This window comes from Panthera onca, chromosome C1 (genome assembly GCF_046562875.1).
Source record: "Panthera onca isolate mPanOnc1 chromosome C1, mPanOnc1 haplotype 2, whole genome shotgun sequence".
NCBI lineage: Eukaryota > Metazoa > Chordata > Mammalia > Carnivora > Felidae > Panthera > Panthera onca.
The window spans coordinates 23572408-23595567 of record NC_138346.1 but is presented as its reverse complement, the minus strand read 5'-3'; the positions used below and the strand labels follow the sequence as shown (position 1 = coordinate 23595567).

The 23160-nt window shown below is 36.1% G+C and overlaps 1 protein-coding gene and 1 pseudogene across 2 annotated transcripts in view; one reads left to right on the top strand and one right to left on the bottom strand.

Annotated features, from left to right (window-relative positions):
* SPAG16 (sperm associated antigen 16) overlaps positions 1 to 23160 on the top strand; it is a 1016466-nt gene that overhangs the window by 257445 nt on the left and 735861 nt on the right. The window lies entirely within an intron of this gene.
* On the bottom strand, positions 16711 to 17426 carry LOC132671949 (dnaJ homolog subfamily A member 1 pseudogene; annotated as a pseudogene).

Genomic DNA, 23160 nt, shown 5'->3' with positions numbered 1-23160 from the left:
TTCTTCCGTTTGGTCATTTTGGAGAGTCCCTGGCGTGGTGAGGACCTGCAGGGCACTTCCCCTGTGCTGTGGTGTATAACTGGAGTTAGTGGGCGGGGCCGCAGTCCGACCCGATGTCTGCCCCCAGCCCACTGCTGGGGCCACAGTCAGACTGGTGTGTGCCTTCTCTTCCCCTCTCCTAGGGGCGGGATTCACTGTGCGGTGGCGTGTCCCATCTGGGCTACTTGCACACTGCCAGGCTTGTGTTGCTGGGGATCTGGCGTATTAGCTGGGGTGGGTAGGCAAGGTGCACGGGGGCTGGAGGGGCAGGCTTAGCTCGCTTCTCCTTAGGTGATCCACTTCAGGAGGAGCCCTGTGGCAGGGGGAGGGAGTCAGATCCGCTGCCGGAGGTTTGGCTCCGCAGAAGCACAGAGTTGGGTGTTTGCGCGGAGCGAGCAAGTTCCCTGGCAGGAACTGGTTCCCTTTGGGATTTTGGCTGGGGGATGGGCGGGGGAGATGGCGCTGGCGCCTTTGTTCCCCGCCAAGCTGAGCTCTGCCGTCCGGGGGCTCAGCAGCTCTCCCTCCCTTTGTCCTCCAGCCTTCCCGCTTTCCGAGCAGAGCTGTTAACTTATGACCTCCCAGATGCTAAGTCGCGCTTGCTGTCGGAACACAGTCTGTCCGGCCCTCCGCTTTTGCCAGCCAGACTCGGGGGCTCTGCTTGGCCGGCGAGCCGCCCCTCCGCCCCGGCTCCCTCCCGCCAGTCCGTGGAGCGCGCACCGCCTCGCCGCCCTTCCTACCCTCTTCCGTGGGCCTCTAGTCTGCGCTTGACTCCGGAGACTCCCTTCTGCTAATCCTCTGGCGGTTTTCTGGGTTCTTTAGGCAGGTGTAGGTGGAATCTAAGTGATCGGCAGGACGCGCTGTGAGCCCCGCGTCCTCCTACGCCGCCATCTTCCTAAAGTATCCTTATTTTTTAAAATTTGAATCCTCATTTCAGAGAACTTAACTTTAATAGCATACACTTTATATATTTATTAATTTATTTTTAGTTTATTTTGGGAAAGAGACAGACAGCAAATGGGGGGGGCCAGAGAGAGAGGGAGATAGAATCACAAGCAAATTTTGCCCTGTCAGCACAAATCCCAATATGGTGCCCAAACTTAGGAACTGTGAGATCATGACCTAAGCCAAAGTCAAGAGTTGGATGTTTAACTGACTGAGCCACCCAGGGTCCCCTGTTAAGATTTTAGACAAATGAAAAGTATAGTAAACTGTTTATTAGATTCAACAATACTCTTTGTGGACAAAAAAGAAAGAATAATATAGAATTTTCGCTTGATTATGATCATAGAAAGTTTCCTAAGTTTGGTTGGACTCATGTAGATTGCCCAAGCTTAATCAAAAAGCAGAAAATTAGATTATAATGTGGTTGAGCAGACAGAATTATCTCTGCATTATGACTTTGTATAACCAGAAGCATAAATATACCTTCATAGTTGAAATATTTTGTCTACAATTTACTTTGCTAAATATTTATAGGTATTTTATTAATAAACACAGGGAAGGTGCTAATTTTTCAAGTCAATTATAAGATTTCTAAATTTTAATTAACTATCAAAGTTGACTCCTAAATCTTCCCAGTATTGCACCTTGTAAGTTGCTCCAGATTTTGTAACACAAATTGGAGTAGATGGAACCATAATTGTAGCTCTGACTGTGGCAAACCTAGTCTCTTTAACCCTTTCTTGTGCCATGGTAGACCCCACTCCTCATCTTTGCTAAAGAATTCCACTATGGCTTCTTCTTTCCTTGAGAATAATTTCCCTTGAATGTTGGAAATACTGGGTGTTCTTTTGAGTTTACAAATTTTGTCATGTATGGGCGCCTGGGTGGCTCAGCTGATTAAGCGTCTGACTTCAGCTCAAGTCATGATCTCATGGTTTGTGGGTTCAAACTCTGTGTTGGGCTCTGTGCTGACAGCTCAGATACTGGAGCCTGCTTCAGATTCTGTGTCTCCCTCTCTCTCTGCCCCTCCCCCACTTGTGCTCTGTCTCTGTCTCTCCCTCAGAAATAAAATAAACATTAAAAAAAATTTTTTAAACTTTTGCCATGTATACCTCAGAAATAATAGTATTTTCTCCCATTTTTTTCAGATCTGTGTAGTTATGAATCTTTTGAAATTCTTAATGCTCCTAATCCTTAACCAACTTGATAGTCAAAAAAGACACATTAACATATAAAAGGTCAGAGCATTTGCTATGAAAAACATTCTAGAAAATGGCTGGTTTCCTACAAAAGATAAAATTTCAACAGTTTTTGTTAATAAGTGTACATTTTTTCTTCCATATTCTGGTCCTCTTTATCTTCTAGGCTATAGGAAGCACCACAATCTATCACTTAAGCTGTATTACATTCTGGAATACACATTTGAAAATTCAAATTTGAAATTCAATTCACTATCTGCTTATGTTAAGGAAAGATCATTTAGTGCTGACTCTGAAAAGACCCTGTTTTGAATATTTTTAGTCATTTATACTTCTAGGAATGCTTCTGTACAAATTCTAGTTTCTGTGTTCTTTGCCACTGTCAATTAGTAGTAAGAATGATGTAACTTTTTAGTGATACGTTCCAAGGAAGACAATGACTTTAAGATTAGGAAGGCCATGATGCTCAAAATTAGAGATGAAATTCCAGTATATTATAAAATTTAAGAGTTAATCAGTTGAGGGGCACCTGTGTGGTTCAGTTGGTTAAGATTGGCCTCTTGGTTTCCACTTGGCTAATTATCTCTCGGTTCCTGAGTTGGAGCCCCACATTGGGCTCTACACTGACAGCTGGGAGCTTGCTTGGGATTTCTCTCTCCCTCTCTCTGACCCTCCCTGGCTTGTTCTCTCTCTCTCTCTCTCCCTCTTCCTCTCTCTCTCTCAAAATATATAAATAAAAAATAAATTGGGGCACCTGGGTGACTCAGTCAGTTAAGCATCTGACTTTGGCTCAAATCATGATCTTGAGCCTTGCACTGGGCTCTGTGCTGGCTGTTCAGAGCCTGGAGCCTGCTTCTTTGTCTCCCTCTCTGCCCTTCCTCTGCTGGTACTCTGTCTCTCTCTTTCAAAAATAAATAAATATTAAAAAATTTAAAATAAACACATAAAGAGTTAATCAGTTGTAATAGTTTTATCTCTATTAGGCCATTAAAAAATTACTACATTTAAAATTCCTTGCTCCATATCTCTCATTTACATTCAAAATTTTATGTATATTAAAGAAAGTAATGCAAAGTTAGGACTTAAGCATATGTAAACAATTAAAGAAAGGACCTCTAATTCTAGAAGTATGAAAATAAAACTATACTCTGGTGAAGTATAACTATACAAAATCTGTAAACAGTCACATGCATCCACAGACACCTATACAAAAATCATAAAAAATATAGGTCCACCTGCTTTACTCATGTAAAGTGAATCTTTTTACAAAGGGTTCTGATTGAATCAGTCTAGTATTTTATCTTTTGTTACATTGGTCTGGTATTTTAGCTTCCTATTAGGAAAAACCAAATACAGGATTTATAATTCTATATAAATTCTATAATTCTATAAGTCTATAATTATAATTGTAATTATAATTCTATAATTAAGTGAATATTAAGTTAATATTCACTTATAATTTAAAATTTTTCACTTAAAAATTAAAAATTTTATAAAAGCTGTATGGTCAGTAAGTCAAACTATTGTTTGACTCAAATATATATATATACACTATCCCCTAATGTTCAATATGCTGTGAAGCATCTAGCAATTTTAACAATGAAGGTAATAGACCAGATGAGTTTTTTGTCCCTTTTAGCTTTGTTTCTGATCTTTGGAGACAAGAAGGTAGACCCTCTACATAGGAAGGATCTTTGGAAGAGTTGTTTTCCATGTCTGTTCTTTAAGAAGAGTGGAACTTCAGTTTTAATGGTACTAATGAAGTTCCCTGCTGAGCAATGCAGAGCAGGCTATTTGAGTCTGTTGAGGTGAATGAATCTCTAAAATGGAGTTACCACTTTGTCAAGCTGAATGTGCTGTTATAGTACAGGTAGTACTCATAGAAACCCCTTTTCCCTTTTCTTCCATTTGAAGGCCATTCTATCAGACAGGTATAATATATTGCAATATGTTTTAATGATACTTAAAACCATATCACTCTCTAATGCATTCCACTCCACCCCCATCGCCACTATGTTTGTCTGACTATTCTGTATTTCTTCTTTCATCTGATTCAGAAAATAGCTTTGGTCTGATTTTTTTCTACCTATGGAAAATCATCTAATTTACCCATTTCTCATTCAACAGTTAGCCAGTGTCTTTCTGGAAGCTGCCTCAGGAGTAAGAAAAACAGGTGGAATGCATTTGGAGCTCTATTTCATAGCTTACATGCATGCTTCTTGGTATTGTCACCTGTGACTTCTAATACTCTCTCTGATATAACACCGTATTTTCTCGTGTCTTTTCTTGGCACCTGACCAGATTCTGCATACTAAGATGCTGTGTTGACATAGATCAAATTTATGAAATGATGGTTACAACTTTGATCATTTGGAAAATGCCTTTTCCTTCTCTCTTTATTGTCTATCCAGTCATCTATGTCTCACTTTTGCTCTTGTGTTCTTAGTATGAGTTGGCTCTTATGTAAACAATCTATTTTTAAGATGTTTTTACTTGCAAACTTTTAGATATTTTACTTTCAAAATTCAAATAATGTGAAATGTATATTGTTTATATTTGGATATTTCCTGAATATTTGCTTTAATGTTGCAAATCACTTGTTAGCTGGTTTAATTGCTAATATTTTCTCTGGAATTCTTTAGAATGATTTCCTTCTAGCATTGGTGGTATAGTGGTGAGCAGAATCCAGAATGATTTCTTTCTCTTTTCTAGATCAGCTTTTTCTTCTGCATTCCCTACTGACTAATGGCTGTACCCTAACCAGAGAATCAAAGTAAACTTTTCCTGCTTTATCTCTCCCACTGCGTCTTTTCAAACACCAATTCCTGTGATTTGATTCATATACATTTTTCAGTGTGTCTGTCACATTCTTTCCATCTCTACTGGCACTACTGTAGGTCAGACCCTCATCATGTCTCACATACTGTTTCAGGGTTCTTATACTTCTCCACGTTCAACCTTTCTCCTTCTCTAGTCTAATCTCTGCTTCTCGCCCAGTGGCATCTGTCTCAGATCCTTCTTTTTTTAAAGTTTATTTATTTTGAGGGAGAGAGAGAGAGGGAGAGAGAGAAGAGCAAGTGGTGGAGGGAGAGGGAGAGGGAGGGAGGGAGAGAGAGAATTCCAAGCAGGCTCTGCACTGACAGTGCAGATGCGGGGCTCGAACTCACAAATGGTGAAATCATGACCTGAGCCTCAAGTTGGACGCTTAACCATCTGAGCCACCCAGGTGCCTCTCAAAGATCCTTCTTTTAAATCAAATCTGTTAGAGCTCCCCATCATCTACATATTTAGTCCAAATTCCTTAGAATCCCATATAAGGCTTTCTGTGACCTGGAGTTGGGCTAACATAAGGTAACTCTCCCTGTGCTTTCCATTTCATTTCCAGCCTCATGTTTGGTTACAAGAAAACAACTTGGCGTTCTTCTCTGTGACCATGCTGTTTCCTGATGTTTTGTATCTTCTTATGCTTTCTACTGCCTGCATCTGTCTTATCTCTTACCTGGCAAGTTATCTTGTAAATCATCTTGTGAATCTCAAGTGTTACTGCTTCCTGAAAATGTTCCCTTTTCCCTTTGGGTTAAGTAAATGATTTCTATCTTGGGCTCCCAATAAATATTACTGCAATTACTCCTTTTACATTTTTGACAGCTTTAGTCCTTGAAGCAGGAACTTGGCAGATGCAGATCTGGGACCTGATATAGCACCAAACATAGGATACAACCAACAGATGTTTGTTGAAATGAGCCAAACTGAACTTTTCCATTCTATTTGAAACCTTCATTTTGAATATATATGCTATTTTAAAATATATTTCCAGTGTTTCAATGTACTGTGTACATTGTGTATACATTTGTGTATGTCTGAATAGCATAAAAATTATCAAAATTATAATTTTGTAATTCACTTAATGTCATAGTATTTATGTTTGTGTCTGTCTGATGTCTGCTGTCTATCTAAATTAGTGGGCTATCTAAATTTGACCTTAGACAGTCAATGTTTGACACATGTAAAATGTAATTGCACTGTTAAATAAGTGTAATAAGTGAGTTTCCTGAGGGGGATGAAAGTATACTTAGATTTTAGGTGATAATCTAGAAACATGATACAATTTAACTTTTGAAATGTGCAAATGATAGGTTGCTATCCTATCAAAAATAAGAGTAACAAACTCAATTTACATTCTCACCTATGAACTCCTTTTATCTCTGTCATACAATTAATTAAAACACACTGGGATATTGTGGTAAAAAGTTAACATCATGTGGTTAATTTCATTAATAATATCCTTGCTTTTTGTCAAGTTTAATAACAATTGAATTTATCCAGCTGGAAAATGTTAGACAAAGACAGATAGACAGCTAACTCTTTATTGTTAATTAGTTTAAGGAGAAATGTGGCTTTTCTTTTAACATATATCAAACTTGACACATTTTGTACTTTCTAGGATTACTTTAAAATGTTTCCTTTGGCAACTGTCAGAAGTTTAGATAATTTAAATTTAAAGTAGTTACAGAACTAATAGTTCTAGAATTTTCTTGTTATACCACACAAAGATCTTTGTACCACCTACAAAGTCATACAACACTAGGGCAGAAATACATATTTCTAGACATTGAATAAATTATATTGCTCCTTTAAGTAATATATAGGACCTTCAACTCCAAGCAGGCTAACAAATTTTAGAATTTAAAATATTCTGAGATTTGTTTTACAATATTCTTCACAAATATTAATCAAATAGTCCTCATATATAAATAGTAAACATTACTGTTGTGCAAATAGATGACAATTTTTATTAGATTTGAATGTATTTATTTTGAAAGTTATTGTATTTGTTATTCAATAATATACTAAAATATACTCTGATCACCATTGTGTATTCATCAGTGTGTTTTTGTGGTTCATTAATTAGCAACTGACTGAAAGTTAATGTTTATCAATGTGTCAGTCTCCTCAAGATAGATCATTTTGCTGTTTGATACCAAATCACAAAATAATTGTAAATTACCAGCAACATTCCTTATTTTACTTCTTCTTAGAGAAAATTTAAAGATCAAACTGGTAATATATCAGATAAATAGAATAATACATTTTAATTTAATGAACAAAAGGCCATGTGCATTTCTGTGTAGAGAATAATAACTTCTTGTCTGAAAGCAGAATGAAGTATAAGCAGGAAGCAGGGTGCCTGGGAAGCTCAGTTGGTTAAGCATCCACTATTGATTTCAGTTAAGCATCCACTCTTGTTTTCAGCTCTGGTCATGTGAGATCCACCCTGCATTAGGCACGACTCCCCCCACTCCCCCATTGGGCATGGAGCCTGCTTAAGATTCTTTCTCTGGCTTGCCCCCCAACCCCATATCTCTCCCCCACCCCCACAAGTGCTCTCTCCCTCAAAAACAAAAAAGGAAGCATAAGCTTTTGTGTAATTGTGCAAAGCACTAAGTAAATTTTGATTATTTAATGACCTTCACCCTGCTTACTTTCATTCCTTGCAGAGAATGGCTGGTCAGCTTAACAGTGGCCAGCCAACCAACTCCCTGTTTATGAAACAACTGGAAGTTACAAAAGCATTTTGCTGAGACCTGTGAAAATAAAATTGCCAGAATGCAAATACAAGATATTACATTTCAAGATACCAAATACTGATGTTTTTATATAGGCACAAACTGAGAATGAGAATCTGCCTCAGCAGTCAGTGTTGTTGCCTGGTTTTCCAAACTGAAGATAGCAATTCAGTAGAGCCTTACTCGCTGTAGAAGGTTTTGATGTTTAAAGTCTGTTTTATTTTGGAAGACATTCATTATTCACTTATTTATGTATATTCATTTGTTAATTCAATACAATTACTGCATGCACGTTTTGAACAAGTCATTTTGTTGGTGATAGGGGATACAGTGTTATTTATACATTGCAGATCTCTGTTCACATGGAGCTTAGAGTCTATCTATGACATATGTAATATATTGTTAATATATATTCTTATGACTCACTCTTCATTCTTAATTTACCTTAAGTCTTTGTACTTGGTAGCTACAGTTCTACAAATACAAAGCTTTGTTTCTCTGAGATTTTGAAAAAGGCCCCTATTTTATTTAGGTACCAGAAAGATGTCATTACATATTATACAAATAATTCTTTAAAAATTTTTTTTTAATGTTTATTTTTGAGAGAGAGACAAAGCATGAGTGGGGGAAGGGCAGAGAGAGAGGGAGATACAGAATCTGAAGCAGGCTTCAGGCTCTGAGCTGTCAGCACAGAGCCTGATGCTGGGCTCGAACTCATGAACTGCGAGATCATGACCTGAGTCAAAGTCGGACACTTAACTGACTGAGCAACCCAGGCACCCCTAAATGATTCTTATCAAATAGTTTCCAAACACAAGAATTAATAACAATGTTTTATGTATACACTGAGTGGTTTTAAATGCCTTTTGAGGTAATCAAATTAATCTTTATTAATAATGTGCCAAGCAATATAGTATTGATTATAGAGACAAGACTGCCAGATGCCAGCTTCGCCGGAGTGTAAAATTTAGAATACTCAGCCTTGATGATCACTAGAAAGATTTCCAGATGATTGAAGACCGTGAACCCAATTGACTTTTGAGACTTAAATGTAGTGTTATAAGAATGATCTGAACTACTCTCACGAATTATTTTTTTTTTTTAATGTTGTATATTGTAGTTTTTGTCCAAAGGAAATTTCTTGGACTACAATCAATTAAGATCTCAAATGACATAAGAAAATTAGAATTCTACATACTTTTTTTTGTAGGGGTGGCTACTAACATATTTTGGTAATGATCCTAAAAATGAAACATAACTAAATTTTCGTACAAGTCATAATGCTACATAAACTTTGGTGGGAAAACAAACTCTGTAGATAACCTAGTTACTCATTACCTTTACATATGAAATATTTGACTCAGAAAGCTGACCTTTAGAAAGTATTAGCTTTATGTCAACTAAATTGAGCAAATGTGTTTTAGGAAAGGTTATGTCTCTTCAGTGTCATTCTGTTATATTATCAAATACTTATTATCTGTTTATTTGTTCTTTAAGAAGAAATAGTCACAAGTACAATATTCTTTTCAGAATTTAAAGACTCAGTATACAAACATAATTTTAAAACTCAGTTTACTTGTAATAATATGAAAATGTAAATACCCTGATGATCACAGAGTATAGAAAAGGAGGAGCACTTATTAAGGAAATATTTCTGGAGGGCTGTGTGAGAATCATACTTCTTGCTGCTGTCTTAAATATCAAATCTAGATTACTTAAATTCCAAACTATTCCCGAGGTTCACTGAAATAAATTGTTGGCTGAAAAGTCACCCTTAAATTTTCTTTCTCTTTATGTTTTTCTTCTAATTCACTTTAATTTGATTTTATATAAAACATTGAGAAAACTGAATAACCTTTGTAGTTTCTTAGCCAATCCCTTTTCCCCAACTTTCCATCACAAAAGTTATGTGTAATTGTGGGCAAACAGAAGCCATAGGATATATATACACATATACATATAGATAGATATATAGATAGATATACAAACACATACACATACATATTAAGATAAGATACATATATATTAAGACAAGATATATATATATATATAATATATATATATAATAAAATAAACATAAAGCATTTATTATAAGAAACTAATATCTAGAGTCAATAAGCTGGAAACCCAGGAGAATCAGAGGTATAATTCTAGTCTGAGTCTAAAGACCTGAGAAGCAGAAGAGCCTAAAGTATATGTGAATCGAAGACTGAAGGCAGATAAGACCCATGTCCCAGTTCAAAGACAGCCAGAGAAAGCAAATTCTCCTTTACTCAGACTTTTGTTCCATTTGGGTATACAATAAACTGGATGGAGCCCACACACATCCAGGTAGACAATCTGCTTTACTCCATTTACCACTTGTTACCTGGGTACCCTGTGATCCATCAAGTGGACACAAAACTGGCCATCACACGTCACACACATACACACAAACAGATACACACACACATACATAAATGCATTTTGAATTTCTGATATTCTAGTTTATTCTTCTTCCTTGAGGAGGGCTACAGAATCTTGAGGATTTTCCAAGTTTTCAGTAATGTATTCTCTGTACCTTCTTTTATCTCTTCCTTTTTCTTACGTGATTCAAAGCCACCAAGGTTAGAATTAATTTTGCTTCATTGCTATGAAAACTTTCAACTTCTGGGGAAGCTCTGAGGAGGCATTCCTCAACTATTTGCTTAACAAATATTTAGCGAGTTCTTCAGTTTCCAGGCACAGTGAAAGGCACTGGATCTGCTTCATTTGACTGACTGGAAATATAGATAAGTTGTCTTCCAAAGCTAAGTATCTTTGTTATAAGTTATCATTGTATACCTAGTTGTTGCTGTAATTTAATTATTGATGACCAGGTGGGAAATAGGAATGATGATGATGTACTTTTGGTGGATGTATAAATTGTCTAAAGAACAATTTGGCATTACTTAGTGAAATTACGCATGAATGTCTTTTGGAGTGCAGCTGTTGAATTTTTACCCCAGAGTTGTACAAGTGCAAAGGCACATAGTCTCTCTCTGTGTACGTGTGTGTGTGTGCAACTTTAAATTTGCAATGCTAAGATATATAATGAACTACCATGAGGCAGTTAGAACTAAGTATTTAAAAAGCAACATGGATGAGGGGCGTCTGGGTGGCTCAGTTGGCTAAGTGCCCGACTCTTTTTGTTGTTGTTGTTTGGATCAGGTCATGATCTCACCGTTCATGGGATCAAGTTCATGTAGGGCTCTGTGCTGACAGTGCAGAGCCTCACTGGGATTCTCTCTCTCCCTTTCTCTCTGCCCCTCCACTACAATAAACAAACAAACATGAAAAATTACTTTTAAAAAAGCAACATAGACATTTCTTAATAAGTTTATTTTATTTATTTTTATTTATTTTTTATGTTTATTTAGTTTTTGAGAGAGACAGACAGAGCATGAGTGGTGGAGGGGCAGAGAGAGAGGAAGACACAGAATCAAAAGCAGACTCCAGACTCTGAGCTGTCAGCACAGAGCCTGACTCGGGGCTCAAATTCAAGGACCGTGAGATCATGATCTGAGCCAAAGTCAGATGCTCAACCGACTGAGCCAGACAGGTGTCCCCTTAATAACATAGTTTTAAGTAAAAAGTATCATCAGCCCAATTCTGAGAATCTTAAATCTGAAAAACTTTAAGAACAATAGAAAATTAAACTATTATTAGGTAACATTTTCCAGTCAAAAGTAGGCAGAAAAGAATTTGCACTAATTAGTTGTGTATTATTCATTGGTTTTAAATGCCATGTATTTCTCTCAAATGGTTGCCCATTTGTTAGTTTGATACGTGGTATCCTTCATTGAGTAAAATCTTTGATTTTTTTTCCCCACTTGGGTACTTGCTTAAAAATACCTTCTCCATTGCTAGGTTACAATAATATTCTTCTACATCTTCTCTTATATTTATGGCTTTATATTATTAATTTAGGAATTTAAATTACTTAGAATTCATATTTGTATATGGTACACTCTGGGTCAGTTTTTTTTCCCCAACAAAAAGTAACTTCAATATCTCATGCACTTAAAACAGGAAACATTTAGTGCTTGTTCGAAGAGTGTAGGTCAGCCCTGATGGCCTCTGCTAGTATCTTTTGATGTTGGGTCCCAGGCTGAGGGAGCAGGCTCTATTTGAGGAATGGTACTGGTTTCATTAAAATCTGACTCCTTCTAGTTTAAATTCCATGAAGCCAGGGACATGGCTGTTTCTCAGGGAACAGGGAAGTCTGTTCTCTCTTTTCTATGAAATTCTTGCCTATATCTTTTTCTTTTTTCCTCACTGTATTATTTATGTTTCTATGACTGATATGAAGGACATTTTAAAAATGTTTTTATGCTACTCTTTTGTTTTTATTTGCATTTTCCACACCTTGTCCCAATCTTAGCTTATCATTTTGATTTTCCTGTTTTGATGAACATGTGTTTTTTTTAGTGAAGTTGAATTTATTAATATTTTCCTTTATAAGTTACAATTTTTATCTTGTTGAAGGAGTTCTTCAACTCAAAAGCAACAAAGTTATTCTCCAATATTTTCTTAGAAGAGGTTTAAGAAAACTTCCCTTTTCAAACCACTTTAATATTCTGCCCTCCAGAATCACTTACTGTTTAATCATTTTGTTTTTGGTGTGTTTGTGTGTGAAATGGAGTAGACATCAAGTAAAAACTAAATGGATAATATGAGGTCCATTCTTAAAATGATTCATTGGTATCCCATTGCATTTATAAAATCCAAACTACTTTCCTTGAATCTACACTCTGGCCCACCTCTTTCACCTCATTTCATTCCATTCTTTCCCTTGCTCATTCATTTCATCATACTGGCTTTATTTCTCATATATTAACCTCTTTCCTTTCTCTTTTTGAACTGTTCATATCTCACCCTGTAAGGACGGCCTCTTCTTTCTTTGTGTGTCAACTTAAATGTCATATTTTAGAGAGCATTTTCTACCCAATCTATTTAAATTGGCTTTTCCATTCATTCTTCATAAGAGAATTCTGGGGTTTTTTTGTACAGAACTTATATATTTAAATCTTTTTCATTTGGTTAGTATTTATTTCTTTTCCATGTACTCAAGCTTCATGAGGGAGAGATTATATCTATTTTATTTACTACTGCTCTTTGGAGGCCATCATAATTCCTGGTGTTCGTAGGTGTTGAATGAATGAATGATGAAATAATGTGGCCTAATTTCTTTTTTACTTTCATCCAATCAATCACCATATTGCATACATGCACTTCCTTCTTTATTTTCACATCAGTTCATTTTGTTACAAATTTATTTCTACTGCCATATTATAGATCTACATCATTTACTACTTTGTTACTTGTTACATCATTTACTGTTATTTGTTCTCTTGTCATTTTTCTCTCCTAGAATTCTCTACCTACATAATGGCTCTTCTTAAAACTTTAATCATATGACTTTTCTGATTATAGCTCTTCAACTACTCTCCATTGGCTTCAAAAAAAACACCAAATTTATAATATGCACTCAATACTCCTTAAAAATTTTTTTAATGTTTATGTTTGAAAGACAGAGAGAGACAGAGTGTGAGCAGGTGAGGGGCAGAGAGAGAGGGAGACACAGAATCTGAAGCAGGCTCCAGGCTCCAAGCTGTCAGCACAGAGCCTGACACGGGGCTTGAACTCATGAACTGTGAGATCATGACCTGAGCAAAGTCGGACGCTTAACCAACTGAGCCACCCAGGCGCCCCTATAGTCCTTTAATCTTACATTCTCTTCTTGCTACAATATCACTTTCCACTTCTCTGCAAAATTCAACAAATATTTTTCTGTACACACTGTATTCACTCTCTCATCTCCAAATCCATCAATCTATCTAGATTCTATTATGTAGTTGTGATTATACAGTTTCTCATTTATTGGTTGCTGAAATACTTCAAACATAAATGAAAACAGAAAGAATAATATACTGAGCTTCACATAGTCATTAAAAGTTAGTAAAAAATGGCTAATTTTGCTTCAAGTATGCTCACTCAACTACCCCCACACATGAGATAATTTTGAAGCAGATATATGACACATTATTTCATCTATAAATATTTTGCCATATATTTCTAAAATACAAGGTCTCTTAAATTAAGGTATATTTTACATATAGTAAAGTATACATATATCAAGTATGCAGCTTGGTATATACATACTCACACATGGACACACACACACACACACACACTCATATAAACACAACTTTCAACAGGAATATAGAACTTTGATACACTCAGAAGTTTTCTTTATGTACCCTCCAGGAGTAATACTATTCTTATCTCAATGAACATAAATTACTTTTGCCTTTATGAACATTAAATGAAGCAATTGAATAGTGTCTCTGTGGTGCCTGGTCTCTTTCACTTAACATACTATTTCTGAGATTTATCCATATTGTTATATAGGTATTTGGTAGTTAATTTTTTTTTTAGTTTGAGTAATAGTATAATAATAATAGTAATAGTAATAATATAATAATAGTCCATTATATAAATATACCACAATTGTGTTGAAAGACATTCATTCATGTTTGTTGTTTTAGGTTTTGGTTATTATGAATAAACTGCTATGAACATTCATGTATGTGTCTTGGTGAAAATATGCTGATTCATAAGGGAGATATATGTTCAAGTTTAGTAGATACTACTAAATTGTTTTCCAATACTCTCACAAGCAAAGTATCAGAGTTCTAGTTTTTAACTGTGCTAAAAATTGATATTGTTAGTCCTCTTCATTATAGCTATTTTACTGATATATGTTGATATCTCATTGTGTTTTGACATTTTTTTTTTTCCTGATAACAAATGATTTGAGTGCTCTTTCGTATGCTTTTTGGGTATTATTTCCAGATTTTTACTAATTACAAGTAATGTGGCCATGAACATTCTTGTAAACATCTCCTTAATTGGCCAATTACTGAATATCCACCTGATCCTGGTTATTAATTTGGGGTTGGACCTTCTATATATCATGATCTCTGGTCTCATTTTCAACCCTGGATTTCATTATCTGCATCTGATCCTAAGCCTTCCTTATTTAGCGTACTGATTTCAGCTGATTTCTCTGTCTCTTAGTCCATGTTTAGCAATGAATGCTTCTCTACAGCTGGAATCATCCATATCCTCAGTGAGAGGCAAAGCTTCATCTGCCTTGTAGCCCTACTGTCTTATGTTCATTGGAACAGAGACAATGGTGAATTAATTAATCCACAGAATATTATGGGAATCATCAGATAAGAATAAAGGTGGGAGAAGCTATTGATAAAGAAGGACAGAATATTCTCCTGGAAGAAAAATGGCAGAAGCATGTAAGAGAGCAGAAATCAGTCAGAGTTTATAGTGCATGTGTCTGCCTCATCTGGAAGAAAGCATATTTTGGCTAGATGAAAGAAGATACAAGCTGGTAAAACACCTTGAAGGGTGGCCAAAGAGTTTTAATCTGGTTTAGTAGAAAATAGGGAGCAACCAACCATAACAGGTCTCAAATTAAAATTTCTTCCATGAGTATATTTTATGTTATAGGGTTTTTTTCTCATATTTTAAAAAAGCATATTTGATTGTTAAAATTTTAGTATAACTGTAAGTACATATACTAGTTAGATATTTGTTTGCTTCTTTTTTATTACTTCTCTTGTATTCTTTTTTATTCTTTTATTTAAAAAACCAAAACAGGGGAGCTTCGGTGGCTCAGTCGGTTAGGTGTCCAATTTTGGCTCAGGTCATGGATCTTGCAATTCATGAGTTCGAGCCCCAAGCTGGGCTCTGTGCTGACAGCTCAGAGCCCAGAGCCTACTTAGGATTCTGTGTCTCCCTCTCTCTCTGCCCCTCCCCCACTCGTGCTCTGTATCACTTTCTCTCTCTCTCTCTCTCTCTCAAAAATGAACAGTAAAAAATTAAAAACAAACAAAAAACAACAAAACAACCCTTCAGTCATTTTTTTCTCAGTGCCTAAGTAATGAATTAATTATATGAGTTAACTTTATAGATTAATATTGATGGATTTTCTGTACCTACACCTGTAAAATTTGGAAAGATTAAGTCCATTCAGAATCTGTATTAGAACGTATCAGAATTTTCTCATGCATGGTCTAATTTAATCATCTGCTCTTTTGTAAAAAACAGTGCTAGTAGATAAGATTATTGTCATTTTATACCTGACAAAGAAATTACTCAAATTGACTTAGCTAGTAAGGGCAGAGCTTGAACATACACCTGAGACTACTGATTTGAAGCCCATTCCTTCATCCACTGTGAGTTGTCTGCTCTATTTACTAAGTGATCTACACCTACATGCATTTTAAAATTAATCTAAGATACAGTTGGTGTTCAACCAAGAGTTTTTTGCTTTCTTTTGCCCATGGATTGCAAATAATACTTGTATTTTTCTCTGGAGAAAGTTAGTAATTTGTCAGGTGCAAATGCCTCCAATTGTAAGGAAGTCATTTAAGTGATTCCCCTTCCATTAAAGCTAATAGGCAACTTTCATGGTTATTTAATTTTGTTCTTTTTGGACCCCTATCCATTTTTCATATTTTCTAAGCTACTAAATTTAACTATGGCGGGTTATAATTTTTTCAGTGAGCAGTTATCTCTACTAATCCTTAAGACTATAGATTGAAATCTATGCCCATCAACTTTAATTTTGTTTTTTTTTGTGTGTGTGTGTGTGTGTGTGTGTGTGTGTGTGTGTGTGTGTGTGAGTGAATGAGTGATAAGAGGGGAATAAGGAGGTGAGGTTCACAACTATGGTAGATACTGTGCTTTTATTTTTTTATTTTATTTTTTTCAGAGCTTTTATATTTTTTATTCTTCATTTAACTTTTAAAACACTATATAGTTGAATATTAAAACAAAAATAGTAGCAAGTAGTGAACTATGATTATAGTCCTTCACTCATTCACTACTGCATGTACCAGCAATGTTAGTCACTGGCCCCATTAAGAGGTCTGACCAACCCGAGGGTGATGTTCATCATCCTCATATGCTTCTCCGTTGTAATGGCGCAGTCTTTCCTGATTTGGATCAAAGTTCACCAGTTCTACCTGGTCCATTTCATCAGTCTCTTCTACTTCCTTCCTCTCAGGTAGGAGTTTTTCCAGCAAAGAGAGTTTATTAGGAGAGAGAAAGCCATTCTCAGGAAAGTTTACCTTAAATTCTATGACTAGGCAACCCTTTTCATATGGTCTATAATAAATTGGCATGCCTTTATTCAGCACCCACTTGATATCTCCATGCTTGACAATCTGACCTGGATGAGAGGTAATGACAATGGTTCTGTTGTTAAGAGTAGATACTGGCTTTTGAAAGCCACACAGTGCTTCAACCAGCTGTATGTCCATACACATGAAAAGATCCTCTCCTCGCCTGGTAAAAACAACATGGTCCTTCTGATCTAAAACAACGATAATATCTCCTGGTTCCAGTCCAGGTTCTTGGTCTCCTTCACCATGGAATGTTATCTTCTGGCCATCTTTCATGCCTTTGTCAATATGAACTTCTAGAATCTTCTTTTCTTGAACTATCTTCCTTCCACTGCAGCTTTAACATCTATCTTTAGGATTGATCCGTTCCCCATGGCCATGGCACTCCATGCACACAGATTGAATTTGCTGAACCATTCCAGGTCCTATCTGATGAATTCTTATTTGCATTCCAGTACCTCTGCAATTGGGACAACATTCTACTGCTCCTTTCTTACCACCTCGGCCTTCACATTTGTTGCAAATCACATTCTTTTGCAGAGCTAGTTTTCTTGTTGCACCATTATATAAATCTTCTAAGGTTACAGAGAACTGATGCACAACATTTTTACCTCTCCTTTCTCTCTGCATCCTTCTTCCTCCCCTCAAAAACATATCAAAGATGTCCATGGGGGGAGCCAAAACCACCACCTTCTCCACTTTCTTTAATTGCCTGTTCTCCTCCTTTGTCATACAATTACCTTTTCTTCACATCAGATAGCACTTCAAAAGCTTGAGAAATCTGTTTAAACTTCTCTCCTTCATTTGGATTCTTGTCAGGGTGGTACTTCAAAGCCAATTTCCTGTAAGCCTTTTTCAATTCTTCCTGGGTGGCATTGGGTTTGACCCACAAAACATCACAGTAAGTAGTTTCTTTCACTGTTTTCTACAGCTCGTGAAGGGGCTGAGGCCGGTGTGGGGGAGCAGAAGGAGCGCATTGCTGGGCGCAGCTCCCCCGGCAGCTGCTCCTCCGCTTTTCACCAAGCGTTTTGGAAAGTTCCCGATACTGTGCTTTTAAAGAGAAAATAAAACCTACTATAAATAAAGCAGGCAATTTTTTATTTTCATTTTTTATTTTTTTAGAAAGATTTATTTGTTTTTGAGAGAGAAAGTGGGGAAGGAGCAGAGAGAGAGAGAAAGGAAGAAGAAGAAGAAGAAGAAGAAGAAGAAGAAGAAGAAGAAGAAGAAGAAGAAGAAGAAGAAGAATATCCAAAGTGGGCTCTGTGCTGACAGCAGCAAGCTCCATGTGGGACTTAAACCTATGAGCCATGATTTCATGACCTGAGTCGAAATCTGATGCTCGCTCACTGAACCGACTGAGCCACCCAAGTGCCCCAAGGCAGGCAGTTTTTTAAAAGAACAGCTCTTTAAAAAACTTATGTATTTTGCCACTTTGCAGAAGTGATAATAAAACTGATTATTCATTGATCCCAGAGGATTGGCTACAGCAAAAATCAAGGAAGAGCATGAACAGTTTCCACTGAGTTCATACATTCTGAAAATTAAGGCCAGGAAAACCCCAGACCCTTAGAAGCCTCCCAGGAGCCTTTTGCAACTATCAGCTTAATTTTATACATTTGTTATAAATTACTGGAACAATGATTTATATTTACTATTCTAATACTTTCCCTTGCCTTTTAAATTCACTTTCCTTTAGAGACATAGTCATCTCTTTGACTCTACATTTATAAATTGTGCATATGCCAATTCTTCTGTGCTGCTGTTGCCATCTTAGTTTTCAAGGCTTTTGTTTTCTTCCCTGGGTATTTTTAGTGCATCCCTCTCTGTTTCCCTATATGTGTGTCCTTTTAAATTTATTGTGAATACTACATCTTCTAGTTGCTAGTTCAGTTTTCTCACATACTAGAGTGATTAACCAGTCCCTCTCTTAGACTCCTCAGTGGCAATCTCTTGAATCCCAGATCTCACTGAATATCTTTCCAAGTCCTCCAGTCAAATTCAGATTATGTTACCTCTCCTATCATTTAGGGCCCTGTCCTCTCAGGACATTTTTCTGCCCATCCCTACTACAGCAGCCCCCCCCCATTTCCTTTTCCATCCAAACTGTCACATGGTTCTCATCATTAAAAGTGTAGATTGATTCCTATTTTCTCTCAGACTTTTCAGACTAAAAAACTGAATGTTGCTTTTTAAACCAGCTTTTAATGATAGTAGTGATGGTTGTATTCTGGAGTTATGCGTGCATGTGTATTTTTATTCGTAGCCTTTCAGGTTCCAATTCTCTAAATAAAATGTACTCTGCCTATTCAAAGTCCATTCAGTATAACTACCAAAGGCACAGAAAAGCAGTTCCCAATTAAGATATAGTCACGTCATGTCATGGTTGCCAAGGCTCTTGGCTGGGACTCCCAACTAGCTTCTCTGTCATAGCTCAGTGTTGTAATTGTGACCAGTTTTATTTAAATATTCCTGCCACTTTTAATTCAAAGTGTATTGACTGGTTTGTTTTGGCTTCCTTTTTTTTCCTATTTTAATCACAACATGCTTAAATATTTTACTTTCAAGTATATTTTTGGTTGGGATAAAACAGTCAAGGACATTAAGCTGAAAATCAATGAGCATATATTAATAGTATGTCTTTTACTATATGATTTTATATTCAGGAATCTGTTCTAATGCTATACAACTTGAAAAATAAATGTGATGGTTATTACATTGAAGAACAAAAAAAGCTTAAATATCTTGATAAGCTATGTTAGATACAGTGTAAAGGATTTCAATCCATTTTTATGGCTTTGTTTGGCTTAAATGGAGTGTTTAGTTAATAATACTATGAATTATGTCTTCTATTTTATTTACTTCACAGATAGCTACATCATTAATCACCCTATTTTTTAGAAAATTTGCTATGTAATCTACTAATAGAATTCCCACAAGAAATAGACTTTTCTACCGTGAAACACATTTTCGTAATTCACATATATCCTATTATTACATTAGGTAATGATATGTGGTAACCTATGCAAGTATATAAATGACTAAAAATGTAGAGATCTTTTGTTTCATATTCTTAACATTTTACCATTTTGCAGTGGAAACCAGGGATATCTTTTTCTTTTCTTTTTTTTTTCTTTCTGTATTTAAAAGCAAGCTTCCCTTCTTTGGTTCACAGAAAGCTAGCCATTTTTAATACAGCTTTTTAGGATATTCTCCACAATCAATATTTTGTATAGGTGGACACTGAAAGCAATGAAGCAATAGCTTGATGATATAATCATGACAGTAGTAATAAAAGTTGCATTACTTTATATATATGTACAATGGCATTTGTTTATTGATCTCAAAATTGTGTCTGTGCTTATAGATTATACATTCATATGTGTTAAATACCTACAGTAACATTAGAGTGAGGGTTTAAAGCAATTGGTGAGTTTTTTCATCTGAACTGTTATGCGTCCCGTCTTTAGTTTAAATGTGCCAATCATCTTTATTTTTTAATTAACAAACATGTATTAATTAACTAGCAGTTGTTTCAATAATGTTCAGAGAGGAAATCTCAAGATTAATACATTTTTCACATAAGATATAAACATCTAAAATTTTAAGTGCCTGATTGGAATTTTTCTTTCCTCCCCCTCTTAGAATTATATCCACTCTTAACTTCTTGATTTTCTGATGTTTATCTTCAGCCAGGATACCTCCTCTGAACTTCAACTTCTTACTTTACATCTTTAAAAGATATTTCAAACTTGCTATGGCAGATATAAGCCCCTGACCTACTTCTTTCCTATTTCATTTAGTTTCCTAACTCCTTTTGCCCAGGTATTTTATTCAAAAATCTCAGAAATCTTGAGTCCTCTCGTTCTTCCATGATGAATATTTTATTAGGGAAACCTATTGGTCTTCCTTCAGACTATATGCAGTATCTGACCACTCCTCTCCATCTCCACTTATACTTCAAGCCAACACTGCATATCACTGATTAAAATAGCCTCCTAACTAGTCTCTCTGTTTATGCCTTTGTTCCCCTTCAAACTCAGCCAAGTCTATCCTCAAAAGAGTAGCCAAAGCAATCCCATTAAAATATAGTCAGATCTTACCTTTATGCTCACAAAACCCATTGGCTCTTTATTTAACTTAAAACAAAGGTTATTAAAGTCCTTAATAACCAACAAACTCTTACGTGATTAAGAGCCCTGTTAACTCTCTAACTTCATCTCATGATACTCTACTCCTTGTTCACTCTACCCCAGGAATAACTGGTCTTATTAGAATAGACCAGATAATTTCTTCATCAGGGCCTTTACAATTGCCAATCTGCTGCCTAGAATAATATTCTCTCAAAAGTCTATATTGTTTTTTCCTTTGCCTACTTTAAAAAAAATTTTTAATGTTTATTTATTTTTGAGACAGAGAGAGACAGAGCATGAATGGGGGAGGGGCAGAGAGAAAGGGAGACACAGAATCGGAAGCAGGCTCCAGGCTCTGAGCCATCAGCCCAGAGCCTGACACGGGGCTCGAACTCATGAACCGTGAGATCGTGACCTGAGCTGAAGTCGGACGTTCAACCGACTGAGCCACCCAGGCGCCCCTCCTTTGCCTACTTTAGATCTTATCCATATGATAGCTTCTTAATGAGAAGCTTTCTTGTCAAAAAGAAAAGAAAGAAGAAAGAAGAAAGAAGCCTTTCTTGTCAAAATATTATAAACGTTCTCTGGTACCTCTTATCTACTTTCTCTGGTTTTGTCTTCTCCTTCACACTATTTCTCTTGAAGTTTTTATTCTCTGCCTCTCTTCTAGAATACATTTTTTAATGGAGGCCAGGATATTTTTCCTTTTTATTTCCCCTGCTATTCCATAGTATTTGATACATAATAGATGCTCAATAATATCTGGTTGATGCATGAATAACTTTTCCTATTCTTCCCCCTATAGGGAAGAAAATTGGAATAGAGTGTGAGAGAGGATTGCTTAGTATAAGCTAAGAATGTAAGCATTCGTCTCAAGATTCTAAACAGATGCTCTGAGTTATGGTGATTCCTACCTTTCAATCTCTTTTTGACACAGTGTGGTCAAGAAACAAGAGATCCTCTAGCTTTGAAAACAGAATAACAACCCACTTTAAGTCCCATTCTTGTGTTTTGTTGGAAGAATATTCTGAATGCCAGGTATGGTAAATAGTGTCCTCCAAAACAACTTACTCATTGAAATCTTTTTGGGTAGAGGTGAGGGGAATAGGGATTAGATCTGTTTGCTAGCATAAAATTATCAGTATTCTTAGTATTCACTAGAATTTTAAATGCCCTGCAGTGGTTGATTACATCCTCATACTACCTGGACTTGTATAACAAATTACAGTGTGAGGGATGCAAAGATCATAATGAGATACATGAAATATCTTTTCCTTTTCCCATCTTATCCTGAACCAGAAGACAATCAATGATGGGAATCAATAGGCTTCAGTCAATCTGAAGAAAAAGAGGAGGAGCAATTGACTTAAAATTCTTCTCAGTTAAACCTTTCATGCCTAGCCTATTGCAAATATCTGGCCCTTTCTGTCTTCAGTCCTCTGGAGGCATCAGAGAATGAATACCCATCACAACAGCCCTGTCACTTTCTTTGAAAACAGAATGCCTGAATCTTGAACTCACAGTATGCACTCTGTTCATCTGCTTGATCACGAAGGTTGGGAACAATCCCATGTATGTCATTACATAAATTTGACATTTATATTTGAAAAGGTTTACTCTTCTATTAATTCATCTATAAAACTCCCTATTATGATTTCATAAGACATTATGGGGCATTAGGGTATAAAGATTGGTTAATATTGCACAGTCAGTGCATACTTTATGCTTATAGCAAAGAGAATTTATGATTGAAATTATGTTAGAAAACACCAAGTTTTGCAGTTAGTTTCATAACATTTTACCCAATTATGGAGTAGAGGGTGGGGCAGAAAAATCAATGTTTTCTTTGAACTTCTCAGTTGTTGATGACTATGCTAAGTTGCTTTTTACATTTACATTTATTTTATTTTATTTTATGTTATGTTATTTTATTTTATTATTTTATTTTAATTTACATACAAATTAGTTAGCATATAGTGCAACAATGATTTCAGGAGTAAATTCCTTAGTGCCCCTTACCCATTTAGCCCATCCCCCCTCACACACCCCCTCCGGT